The sequence below is a fragment of the Schistocerca nitens genome, chromosome 1 (assembly GCF_023898315.1).
Source record: "Schistocerca nitens isolate TAMUIC-IGC-003100 chromosome 1, iqSchNite1.1, whole genome shotgun sequence".
NCBI classification, from domain to species: Eukaryota; Metazoa; Arthropoda; class Insecta; order Orthoptera; family Acrididae; genus Schistocerca; species Schistocerca nitens.
The window spans coordinates 484496760-484510702 of NC_064614.1; the positions used below are offsets into that span (position 1 = coordinate 484496760).

The window sequence follows — 13943 nt, forward strand, 5'->3', positions numbered from 1 at the left end:
ACTAATTCCTGCCTGTAGTCATGGTACTGTTGATTGGCTTAAACTGCGCATAGTCAATCAAGTGTGCATCCGACTTTTCTTTTGGGGTGAAAATGAAATAGTCTTGGTTTTATTACGCCCAGAAAGCAATTTTTTATAATAAAATATGTATGTAGTGAATTTTTGTCTGTTTGTTTGTTTGGTTTTTCTTGATTTCCCTCACTAAAAGATAATACAAATAAATAAATTATTGTTGATGTGTCATTCCGACGAAATATTACTCTTGTTGCTGACTTCTTTGTGATCAAGACGCGAACTGAAATGGCAAGAACTTCATTGTTCAGCACAGAAAAATGTAATGAAGGACTAAAACATTTTCTGATCGGCCTGCCAATGCCAAAGCCAATCGCATATAAAGATCTGTAATTTTGTGGTAGTATTTTAACACCTTGGCAACGGCCTTGCCGCAGTGGATACACCGGTTCCCGTGAGATCACCGAAGTTAAGCGCTGTCGGGCGTGGCCGGCACTTGGATGGGTGACCATCCAGCCGCCATGTGCTGTTGCCATTTTTCGGGGTGCACTCAGCCTCGTGATGCCAATTGAGGAGCTACTCGACCGAATAGTAGCGGCTCCGATCAAAGAAAACCATCATAACGACTGGGAGAGCGGTGTGCTGACCACACGCCCCTCCTATCCGCATCCTCACCTGAGGATGGCACGGCGGTTGGATGGTACCGATGGGCCACTTGGGGCCTGAAGATGGAGTGCTTGCTGTGTGCATTTTAACACCTTAAAAGGAAAAAATGCAGAGAGGCAGATGAAATTTACTGATGAGGCAGTGCAGTGTTTGGGATCAATACTGCCTTTAGAGAAGCATAAAAGAGATAGAGATGTTATTTAGTGATGAGACAGTCCACTATGTGACTTTAGTGTATTTTTAGTGGAACAAAAACACAGAGAGAAGAAATTTACTGACGAAGCAATACAGAATTTAGTATAAACTTTTAAGTGAAGTATGAAAGCAATTATTTATGAACGAATGTGTGTGTGTGTGTGTGTGTGTGTGAGTGAGTGTGTGTTGTGTGTGTGGTGTGTATGTGTACTTACATTGTCTTTGCATAAATAACACAGGTCGTTCGAATACTTTTGAACGTGGTGTCAAATTCAAATTATTTGGATAATTTTGAATATCGCATAAAAAAACAAGATAGTTTGGATACTTTTGAAAGTGCCAGATCCGTAGTGATCGGCTGTTTTGTTTTAATTGCCGGTATTTTGAATTCCCGCCAACATGATGCCGCTATCGAGATATTTCCAGCTGAGTAGCTGAATGTATCTGAATAAATTTTGTGTCTAAAAATAAGATCTTGTGACAAAATACTGTGCCACAGCTTTTTGTGAATCTCATCAGCCGACGGCAGGTCGGCCTTTTATTGGAATTCGCTTGTTTCAGCTAAATAGCTCAACAGGATAGAGACCGGCAGAGGAAATTACAACTGGGAATCTTTGGCGAGGAATTTGAAGATTTTTTTTTTTTTTTGTGCCTTTCATTTCTACTCGTCTGAGAGGGAAATTATAAGGCCATCTGTCATTGGTACGGAATGAATCACCCACACAATTGCTACTGCTAGAATTGGTGTTACCTTAAAACGGAATAGTGAAGGAGTGTATTTATGAATTTAAAGTGTCTTCTTATGTTTGTGTACAGTAAACATAATCTAAATTAATGTTTATTGCAAGCTTCCAGGAGGAGCCGGGATCAATAATAACAATTTCATTTAAGACTTCCACTTGTCTGTTCGCTGTTTTTCATACACGGTGGATGTGGCAATTTTGTTTAAACGACGATAAGACTAACTAGCTTACTTTCTCTAGAGAATGACTTTACGGCTGAGCTGCTGTATGCTTATAATAATCTTTGACCGGCGATGCACTGTCCAACAAAACAATTCCAATAGGCAAATAATCTGAAGTACAAATAATTCGGGGTGTAGGGATGTGGGGATTGGGGGAGGGGGAAATTTTCTTTCGAGAACAGAAAATCTTATGTACTGATGTGTCTGGTACATGCACAGACAGTGACATTTTTTAAATCGTATCTGCTCATTTTTTTTCACAGACATCAGTCCAAATTATGAAAGCACGCCCTAGAAATAGTATCACTGTATCTGCTGCTCACATCACTTCAGCCCCGCAGGCAAAAATAATTATCTTTCATTTGTTGCACAAGATTTCTATTTTTATGTGCTATTTCCACTACAAAGAAAACGCTGCTTCGCGCTTCTCAGATACGTTTCTTGAATTATTCTAACTATACTACTTCCAGAACCTCAGCTAAAAGAAACGTAAGTATGGGTGCTGTGTCCGTGATAACTTACGTCTCTCAATCTGTTCCTTCAAATTTCTCTCTCTCCCTTCTAAATTAATCTCAGGTATTACGTACAACAAATTAGTCTCATTTGGCCATTGCTCATGAAAATTTCTAGAAGTAATACGGACAATTGAATAAAATGATTTTGGGTATTAGGCCTCGTCAATATAAAACTCTAAAGCCACTAAGCTGCCAACGTTTCAACCGACTTTTCAGTGGTTTTCTTCGGGGCTGTTAGTCGCTGGATTCTGGTGACTGTTTTCCCTTACTTACACGTACTACCCCAGTAGTCTGGTGGCTATCGACGTCACATATTTGAGATGTTATTGGACAATTTGAAGAGTGGTTGCTGTGGAAAGGGATGGCTGTACGGTGGGCTGTTGTATGTGCTACTCTGGTTGGCTATTGGAAGGCGACTCTAGTGATTGGTAGGCAATAGCGAATCGGCAGGCTAGTGCCCGTGCTACTCTAGTGCGTGATTGGTGGGCGACTCCACTAAGTGATTGCCAGGTAATAGCAAATCGGCAGGTTGTACCCTGGTGTAGTGTTTCCTGAAGCGTAACGTGAAGCCGCACTGCAGTTCTCTTGTAGTCGCTATTTACACGCTGATGAGCCAAAACATTATGACCTCCTGATTAATACCGTGTTTGTCCGTCATTGGAACAAAATACGTCACTGATTCTGCATATCAGGGCTCCGTCAATTTGTTGGTAAATTTGTAACAGTCTGCAGTTGCAGAAGCATCGTCTCCCCTTCAGTCATCCATTTGGCTCGATGAGACAAGTGAGAGACTGGTTGTCTGTTTATGTCGTTTTTTTCTTTACTGTGAGTCAAGTAACTAACTCCGTTCTGGCTGCCTTCTAATTATAAACCACAATAAGTGATGAGAAAACTATCCTCGGACACAGAACCCAGAAATCTGAGCTTCTCTGATATTTGTGTTTTACTGACTGACTAACACGGTCACCAAACCTATGTAATTGCAAGTAATTCAAATTTAAGCAGTAAAGCAAACATACGTAGCGTTCTCTGCTGAAGTCCAAGGCTTAGCACCCAGGTGTGATTTTTTCTGTAAACAGTGTGGAACATCACATGTAGGACCATCAATGCTCCTTGATCCTATAGGTCTAGCTCCAAATAGAGGAATTAGTGTGATCGCTTACGTGTCATCTGATACAATCTTAAAATATACAGGGTGTCTACACCGAAATTCTCTATTTTGCGGGCAATTTAAAAATAGTAAATCTTTCGGTGTTTCAGATCTGACATGTCCGTTGTGTGCAGAAGGACTTAAAATTGCTGACTGTTTCTTTTCAACAACTGTTGCACTTTCATTGTTGAATTGTTGTCTGTAGAAACGGAAATGGCGTGAGTTCAGGAGAAGGCACAAACTGTGCTTCGGTACGCAGTGTTTAAATGCTTTGTTATGTTGCATATAATGCAAAGACAGTTTCGTGGTGTTTACAGGAAAGCAGTACCAGACGCCAAGAGTATAAAAGCATGGCACAGTCGGTTCTGGAAACTGGAAAGCATGGCACAGTCGGTTTCTGGAAACTGGCAGCATTGCGAAGTGGCATGGAGGAGGTCGGTTAGTCTCTGAAGAACAAGTTGAGAATATCCACCAAACATTCCAACGGAGTCACGAAAATCAGTTCGTCAAGCTTCACGAGAACTTCAGATGCCTCCTGTTCATAAAGTCCTCAGAAAGCAATTGCGTCTGTATTCATACAAGGTGCAGATACTGCAGGCCATAACAAGCAATGACGATACGAATTTGCATGTGAAATGCTTAACAGAACCACCGGAATCCCACGTTCTGACGAAACCACATTCCATGTCGCTCGGACTGTGAACAAGAATAACGTTCGAATTTGGGTGTCACAGAATCCACACAATGTCAGGGAAAAGTAGAAGATAGGCCGAAATTGAACGTTTGGTATGGCCTCATGTGTGGCAAGGTAATTAGACCATTCTTCTTTGCTGAAGCAACTGTCACAGGAACGACGTACCTAGATATGGTGGAGATCCTTGTCTTTCCCCAGGTTGAAGACTTGCAACCAAGCCTTTGGTTTCAGCAGGATGGTGCTCCACCTCACTGGTCGCTGGATGTTCGGAAAGCTGCAACATCTAAAGGGCGCTGGATTGTACGACGTGCACCCGTGAATTGGCCCCCACATTCTTGTGACATCACACCGTTGGATTTTTTTCTATGAGGCCACGTCAAGGACAGGGTGTTTTCCACTGCAATGCGGGACATCCAATACCTCCGCACTCGAACTATGGAGGTCACTGACACATTCCTTCGGGCATGCTGCAGAGGACCTGAATGGAAATTGAAAACAGACACGACATTCCTCGTGTCACCGCGGTGATTCATGTGGAAGTGTTTTGATTTGTTATTGTCATTTTTTTCAAAACTTATCTAGACGTACAACCTATTTTTGTGAAAAAATTCATTTAAAGTTGGGAACGTCGATGTAGACACTCTTTATACTGAAAACGTCACGAAATAACTGCACCATCGCGATCTATGACTCACGGAACTTCCGATGTCGACTTGTTTCTATGATCAACGGATGAAAGCCAGTAAACGTCACCAGATTTATGAGCATCCGAACGTCCAGTAGTCCGACAAAGTGCGATTAAGTAGTTAGGGCAACAATTAGCTGTCTACTGCCTCGATTTGTGGTAGACAGAAGAGCGTTGTTCACTAACAGAAAAGCAAGCCGACAGTACTATCAAAGTTTACTCCACGTCCCTGTAAAAGATAGCAGCCCAAGGCATCAACACCGTCGCAGCCTGTTCGATGATGTAACCTGCATGCTGCAAACCTGGACATGTGCCAAACGTCTGCCTTGACCGGCGGGCAACAACAACCACAGCTGCCAACGCTCTGCACGCAACCTCGCCGGTGCCAACAGCAGTAGCAAACAGGTTGCAGAAGCTCAGGCTGCAGGTGGAAATCAATGGAGCAACGATGCGGTGGTATTTTCTGCACAGAGTTGTGACGTATGACAGACAGTCGATTCCGTTGTGGGGTCAGACCATAGCCCAAGCTAGGTATAAATATTCATCTTGGAAACTAACCCCGCTGGTTGTAAGTTCTTGGGCAACCGGTAATATCTTGGCCTATATAATTTTGCGCTTTTTCATTTCATAATTCAAGACATGTCATGCGCACAGTATAAGAAACTTTTTGGACTTTCGTCAGGTTGCGCAACAGGGTTCCAAGCCTAAGTATTCTGAAGCAGTTCCTACGTTTTGTAGCAAACGTTCAGTGCCTATCACTATATGTGACCAAGTTAAAGTAGAATTAGATAGCTTGCAAAATATGGAACTAATATCTTTGTATCGTCTAGCGAGTAGACAACGTCCATGGTAGTAGTGAAGAGACCGAACCTATCACATAGAATTTGTGGCGATTTTAAGTCTAGCATTAATGCTCAAGACAATGTACGTCTGTATTCAATTTCAACGTCACAGGAATTGTTGACAAGATTGCTTGGGTGTCAATATTGTTTCAAGATATACCTCACTGACGCTTGTTTTGAGTTACATGTAGATGATAACAGTTTTTAGGTGCTAATAATGCCGTTTGTTGTCGTTAGCACTCCCGCAACATTTCACAGATGCCTTCAGCAACTCATCCAAGGTATCGCCAACTGCGTTATTTATTTAGATGACCTGATAATTACCGAGGTCATGTGGGAGCAGAACCTGCAAAACCTACGGACATTGTCTGATCGGCTTCAAGACAATGGCCTGTGCTGTCACCTCGAAAGTGTAGTTTCTTTGAGCCGAGTGTAAAATACCTAGAGGAAGGATTAAGTAAAGAAGGTCTCAAGCCACCACACCGACAAAGATCATGAGGACGCAGTCGCAACTTACTGGCTCCTAAGAACGTCAGAGCACTACATTCATCTCTGGGCAAAATTAATTAATATGGGAATTTCATTCCTAATACGGCTCAGTTTTCCTACCGCTTGATCAATTACCTGCAGTCATAGACAAGCCTTAAATCTTTCTCATAACTTATAGGAAGTGCCTTAGATTGGCCACATTGTAAACGTTCAATCCTGGCAAAAACTTAACTCTACCTGATGTCTCAGATTGTTGCTTCGGAGAAATGCTGTCCTATAAATACAGCGGATTGCATTTGTATCTAAAACAGTAATGCGGCGCAGGAAAATTATTTACAGAAAGAGAAAGAGGCATTGCCTATCACATACAGTATCAAGATGTTTCATGTTAATATTTACGGTCTCAAGTTTCAGCGGATCACTGACCACTAACGCCCCACTTCGCTACTCAGTCACCAATCGACACTTCGTGATTAAATGGCGCAGTCTAAAGAGACTGCTTACACCACATTTGTCCTCCCTATTCTGGAGTATTGCTGTGCGGTGTGGGATCCGCATCAGGTGGGACTGGCGAATGATACCAGAAAAGTTCAAAGAAGGGCGGCTCGTTTTGTATTATCGTGAAATAGGAGAGATAGTGCCATAGAAATGATACGTGAATTGGAGTGGCAATCATTAAAACAAAGGCGCTTATCGTTGCGACGGGATCTTCTCATGAAATTTCAATCACCAGTTTTCTCCTTCGATTGCGGAAACATTCTGTTGGCACCTACCTACATGGGGAGAAGTGATCATCACGATAAAATAAGAGAAATCAGGGCTCGCACAGAAAAATTTAAGTACTCGTTTTTCCCTCACGCCGTTCGAGAGTGGAACGTTAGAGACAGCTTGAAGGTGGTTCATTGAACCCTCTGGCAGACAATTGTGAATAGCAGAGCAATCACGTAGATGTTGATGTAGTTGCAACTGTGGCCGTTGTTCCATAGTAAATATAACTGCGAGAGCCATCACAGATCCACATACTACTGAACAGCAGATATAAGTTCCTGCTCACCGTGCAGCCAAGATGAAGAGTTTGACAGGCACGAAGCGATCTATTTTGTCACACACGCTCGACGAATTCCCAAATATAACAGCACGAAACACCAACAGAAAGAGTCCGTGATCCGCTACGCCGCAGGGCGTTGTCTGCTGTACCTTGGCGTTGGGTGGAGCGCCTGCCTATGTGTGCAGATTGGCGTGGTGCACTTATTTTTCGTTACTACACTGGTTCAGTACAAGTGATGGTGTCTTACTGTTTGCCATTATCTGAACGGAGGGTGATAGCTTCACCCATGCTCCACCCCTGCATGCTGAAGCTCTTTCGCACTACACATCTGGGAATGTGCAGAATGAAGGCAATTGTATGGTGTTACGCGTACTGGCCTGATGTTGACACCACTATAGAACATATGGTCCTGAACTGAGAGACTTGCGTTCAAAATCAATCATCTCAATACACCATTTCAACTCTTCGCCGCTCTCTGACTGGTCATAGCAGAGAATACATGTTGGCTTCGGCGAAACCTTCCTAGGAGCAGAGACGTCGGTAGGTGTCGACACTCTCTTTACCTTCCCATATATTAAGCGGTTGGCTACCAGCAACACAGCAGCTACCATCCACGGTCTCTGCATTATATTTCTAATAAAGAGGGCAGTTTCCATCTTAGTTTCTGGCAACAACTCTCAGTTAGCAGCATCTAAGTTTCATTTTTTTTGTAAACACAACAGCGTTCAGTTCGGAAGCCGAGCGGATGATCAGCAGTTTCAAAATGCAGTGCACAAGATAATGACGATTGCTGACTCTGGGGAAGCACCCACCAGATTCCCTGCAGCGTACTGGTCCACGTACCGGTCCACCCCTGTGGATGGACATAGCCCGAACGAAACTTTCCGCGGGTGCAGTTTCTGCGCCCTCTTCGACTTACTGTACCAGACTCCGCAGGCCAACCTCCAATGAGAGCATCCTTATTACCACATGGGCTGCGCTGTATGAACTTGCAGTTTTAGCTGGAATCCCGAGTGTACACAAGGCGTTGGTGGCAATAGGAGGCGGTAAGTGTTTGAGGTTATGGCTGGCCAGGAGTACATGGTTATCGAAATCAGCTCCTCCCTCCGCCTTAGTAGCTCACTGGGCATCAGTCACGCATGTTCAAGACAAGCCTGACTGACAGACTGCCTGTCAGTGTTACAACCTCCGTCGTCGTTTTAGTCGCTAACAGAAGGTCGACAGTGATCAGCGATGGCAGCCAATGGAGGTGGAACCACTTCCACCCTCTCTGCCACTTCTACCTACCACTAACACTAGGCAGCCCCTCACTAAACAAATTAGTTGAGCTTGAGCGTTCTCAGACTGAGGTTCCCACGAAGACTGAACCCTTATCCCCATCTGATCTACGGATTGCACCTATTCTCTTGTATGTAGATCCAAGAGGCAGCAGGCAGGACCATATGGCACCCAGAAACCATTCCCTGGGTGGTAATTCCACAGACAGTGACGACATTTGACTCCGTCAGTCACAAAACAAGAATACAATGAAGGCCTCTGGCAAGGATACCAGCATCCATCGCAACCTTCCTCGACAAAGTTGGCACAGGCCGGGACATTTCTGGACCAATGTGCCAATTAAGGGGGGTGATGGTTTAGCATGACAGTGATTCGGATTCCCCACACAACCGAAGTATCAGCACGGAGAAGAAAGGCCAAAGATACTTCAGCTTTGTCATGCCAACAACTTTCCCTGTGAAGATAGTCGCCATGGGCCTCTCATGTGGTCCTATCCACTGGTGCGAGACTGCATCGAAATACCGTGGTCTTGCATTTCTCCTTTGATATATGTCATTCATAGTAGAGTGATTGAACCTGGCCGTCTTGACGATGTTTTTTGATTTAGATCGTTCTCTGGACTGTTTGTGCATGCTTACAGCAACTTTTGCTACTCTCTGAATTTTGTTTCTGGGTAGCCTTTCACTTCATGAACTCTGTTCTCATCGACCAAGGGAACAGCCTGTTCGTTCTACTAGATGCTGTCTGTATAACGGCCAGTGTGAGCGATCGTAAAATGCGTTCCAACTACATCGAGAAGGATAGAAATGCTCCCTTGATACAACATATGCAGGCTGATAACTTCTAAAATTTCTGCTGCTATAAGTATAAAAGCTACCTCTAGCCTCCTGAACTCACACAGGGTAGCTGCATACAATTCTATGATCACATGGTCTTAAGAGATGAGCTTTTTACAAATCATACAGATATGTAGAGCTGATGATTATGCGTTCAAAGTAAATAGAAAATTTGGATGAGAAATAAAAGGAAAGAAGACAAATAATGAACAATGTAAAATTGCAGAAAACACACCCACAGCATATGCCCTAACATTTTATAACAACAAAAAGTGTCAATGTATGTAAGCCAGCTGCAAAAGATGTCGCAGAATATCCCAAACGCTATAACTAAGGGCGACAAATTTTCCAAATGTGGCATTTACATAATGTTCTGCAGTGAATGTGTAACCCAATATATAGGACAAACTTGCCCTAACTTTCAGACTAGAACCATGTAACATATAAATGTCACCCAGTGAGAGACCAGATGAATTTGAGACAGCTTTACACATCAGAAATTTAGGCCTCCAATTACGGATGACCTCAAGATACAGCACACGCTAAACAAAGAATATAAAATTAATCCATACGAAGAACCTAAATTTACATCGATAGAAGGCAAGCAGACCAAATGCACTGAATGATTACTGTGGAACCAAATCCAGCAAATACTCCAAAACTTTTGGTACAGTACTGGATAAATTTCTAGACATTTAACTCTTTTTATAGCTTTCAAGGTTTATCAATATATGAGGTCATGTTCTTAATGTGAGAGGTGTCATGGCTGTCAAATTTCGTTAATATAAGAAGGGTCTTGGAGCTGTGAAAGGGAAGGAAAAGCGATTAAGTAGTAATGTTAAATACCACACACAGGCATAGTGCTGGGAAAACGTTGTGAGCATGGTGGAAAAGTGAACAAACATAGCTCTTACCACATGTAGTAGCGGAAGTAGTGTGCGCCGTGCATGGCCACTGACTTAGAACAGCGGCCAAAACAAGGAACTGATAGACCGGGCAGGGTGTTTCCAGACTATTTAAGGGTATTTGAGTAACTTCTGGAAAGATTATGGTCATTAAGAGGACCTTCAATAACAGCAGAGGAAAGCAACAATGCTAGAGCAACTCCTCGAAGACTCTGAAAAAAAAAGGTATATAAACGAAAGTTGGAGGCAGTGTCGGCGTTCGCAGTCACAGTGGTTACCAGGGAGCAGCTGAATCGTCGGGAGCTGTCACTAGACTGGCAGTTGGATGGTACTGCAGTAAACTGTGAGAAGACTGTACACATTCGAGGGAGGTAACTGAGTTTCCGATAAGTTCAAAATGGCTCTGAGCACTACGGGACTTAACTGCTGAGGTCATCACTCCTCTAGAACTTAGAACTACTTAAACCTAACCAAGCTAAGGACATCACACACATCCATGCCCGAGGCAGGATTCGAACCTGCGACCGTAGCGGTCGCGTGGTTCCAGACTGTAGCGCCTAGAACCGCTCGATCACCTCGGCCGGCTTCCGATAAGTATCCAGCCAAAGTTATTACCTTGACTTTTCCGCCTGTTAATAAAGAATAAACTCTGTATACTTTGCCTCTAGAAGTAGAAACGAATGATAGTATTTCTGTGTGTCAGAATATACATAGAAAAACGTGTCGTCTTACAGTTGTCTCCTAGTGTGAGTAAGGTGTATAGTTTCGTAATCGTAGCGAGGGATAGTTAATATTTTCCTGTGTGTGAGAATATAGGTATGAGTAAGCGCTATCTCGCACTCGTCTCTAATCTTTATTTGAGTGTTAGATTGTGTGTCATCAGAACGAGTCGCAAACACAGCACTCGTCTCTAATAGTGCAAGGCAGAGCTCAGGAATTGGGAGTTGCTGGAAAGGACTAACATACCGAGCAGTGGAGCGTAATCGTCGATGTGTAAAAAGCCGCTGTAAGGCATCTCTCCGAGTAGCGTTGAATTATTGAGAAATATACTGTTCTTAAATTGGACATGGATGTGTTTGCACACTTATTCACTTCCTAAAAATCCAACAAACCTCTTCTTTCCGTTCCAACATCATCTCTGTTTACTATCCTGTTTACTATCCTGCCTCTCACTCCGTTACAGGTAAATTAGATCCACTGTGTCGTCAACGCCCTGACTGTACCACACCGATCACATTTCCATCCAAAGCTAATGGCTGGATATGTACCAGGACGTGACAAATTGTACTTTCAAGCGCGGTAAATATTATATTGCCTATAGCTTAATTCCAAGTACCCTACACTAGGAATAATATAGTTTAGTCAATTAATAGGGAGCCAGTTTTAGGTCAAGAATATCACTATTTTCTTAACTACACGTTTTTCTCACTTTGCTGTCTACACAGTTTAGTTACACAGAGTAAGAAGATTAAGATGCGAAAATAATTTACCTAGTTCCTGCAGTAGTTATATACGTAATTACAAATGCTCATCGTCCCTCCTTAATGAAAACCTCTGTGTGGCACAATAACAGAGATAATAAACATACATGTCCTCATCCTTCCTTCGTTTACTGTAAACCTTAGATAAAAATATTTTGATCTTTGATGAAATTTCAAGGACGCAGGAACAGATACGGATGGAGCGATCAGAACTTCTCCAGGGCCTCGCTATAGCATAATTTACACTGCGTGTGATTGAGTTTTTGTGTTTTCGCTTGTCGCCATGGGTAACTGGACGCTCCCTACTCCACAGTTCGTAATATTCAGTATAATTGTGCAGACTTGTTAAAGTAAACGTGATTTCAATATCAAGGTTATTAACGACCGTCAATCGAAACAATACAATAAAAACAAAGTGGATCCTGAATCGTTATAGAAAAACCTTCAGGAAAGAAGAAAAGCTATGAATAATATTACATTTGGTGTTAAATATTAACACCACAAAAGCTAGAGTAACCAGTTGCGTGCTTTATTAGAAACTTATTTTTCAGACTATAAAGTTTACTATTTATGTGCCAGGTTCTAAATATTTCTCATGTGTTTCATGTTGGACTGGTTCAAACCTGAACCAGTAAGCGACTTCGAAATCGTTCATTAGGTTTCAGCTCTAAAATACTTTATTTCGTGGGAGCTAAACTGCTAAAGGGGACGGATAGTTAGACCTCGATTTCCTTAGCTCTTTTATATCTACGGAGGATTACAAGGGATTGTAGATATTGTCACTGCAGGGTAGGTGCTTTACTGGCGGCTGTATGAACCTCGTACTTCCAGCTGTAAAAACGCCGATAAACGCCAACTACGTATGTACCGCAGCGTAAACTGGTTAATAATTTGTTCTCAGAAACAGTCTGTAATCTGCATAATTCATAAAATGAATAACATAAATTCTCGAGCATGCGCGGTGTGCGGTTGGCTGGACGGCAGCATCGAGTTCCGTATAGCTACCAAACACGCCTTTTATTTACTGTGAAAACGTGCCAGTGACGGTGAAACAAAAGGTAAAGCGGAACATCTTTACTGCATAATAAAAATATTCATGTTGATTTTAAAACAATGATGGCTAGACCGGGCTGCCGGATTCCGTAATTCTTAACCCAAAAATGGGTCGCTGTCGGAGTAAGAAAATCTGATCACAGGAAACGAAAATCCTACTGAAAAGTCACAATGAGGAAAAATAATAGGCAACTGTTCTCTCTTCTCAGAAAATTACGGAAAAATTTGCAAGAAATCTGAAGGAATTAAAAGTGGCAGAAATGTTTCAATTCAGTGGTACAGAGTTGCAGTTCCCGCAAAAAACTGTTCCAGTAAATCGAGCATAAAGATGAAAAACAGTGTTCCGGCTGAAATCGTTATAATTCCACTGAGCATTGAGGCATAAGACACACTGTATATATAATACTATAAAACTAGTGTTTATTCAATCATTACCCCTTGTCGATCTGAATGCGACATACTCAATTAACATTCTCATTAGCAAATGCCTCTGAAGATTTCAACATTGTTCAGGACCTTTATCCAAAACTTCGCATGTATGCACAATATTTAATGAAAGACATTTTCAGGATGTGCCATGTAACACAAATGTAATACAATATATCAAAACTGTTTTCCATGATTCTCAATCTAGGAAAAGACCAACAATTTTTTTAATGACCAGTGCTCCTAAGTTTTTCGTATAGTATGCTAAAGAAGCTTTGCTGTCGTACGGTTTTTGACGTTATTGTCAAATACCATCTTCTATGCAATGCAGTTCGACAATTCGCCAGAAAGAGTCGGGGACTGTGCTACAGAAGAAACAACTGATATTAATCACATTGATTAAATTTGTTAATGTCGAATATCAAAAAGCTGACAAGAACATGCGAGAAAGAATATAATTGTTACAAGAAACAAAAACAAGTATTATTCATTTGTATGCAGAGAGAAGATTTACCGACAGTCGTTCTCCTCCCATAGAATTCTGCGAATAGAGTGGTACTCTACGACATACATATTACAGCCGGTTGTCGAGTACAAAAGCGGACAGGTGTAGAAATGAGAAGGGTGAAACTTGCTGAGGAATTAGGTAATGAGATGGAGAGATATGAGACGTAGAGTAGTGTATTAAGTAGGTAAGACAATTT

At 42.2% G+C, this 13943-nt stretch overlaps 1 pseudogene; it reads left to right on the plus strand.

The window, feature by feature from the left end:
* The first annotated feature begins 430 nt into the window (after positions 1-430).
* Positions 431-547, plus strand: LOC126212317 (5S ribosomal RNA; annotated as a pseudogene).
* Positions 548-13943: the final 13396 nt, after the last annotated feature.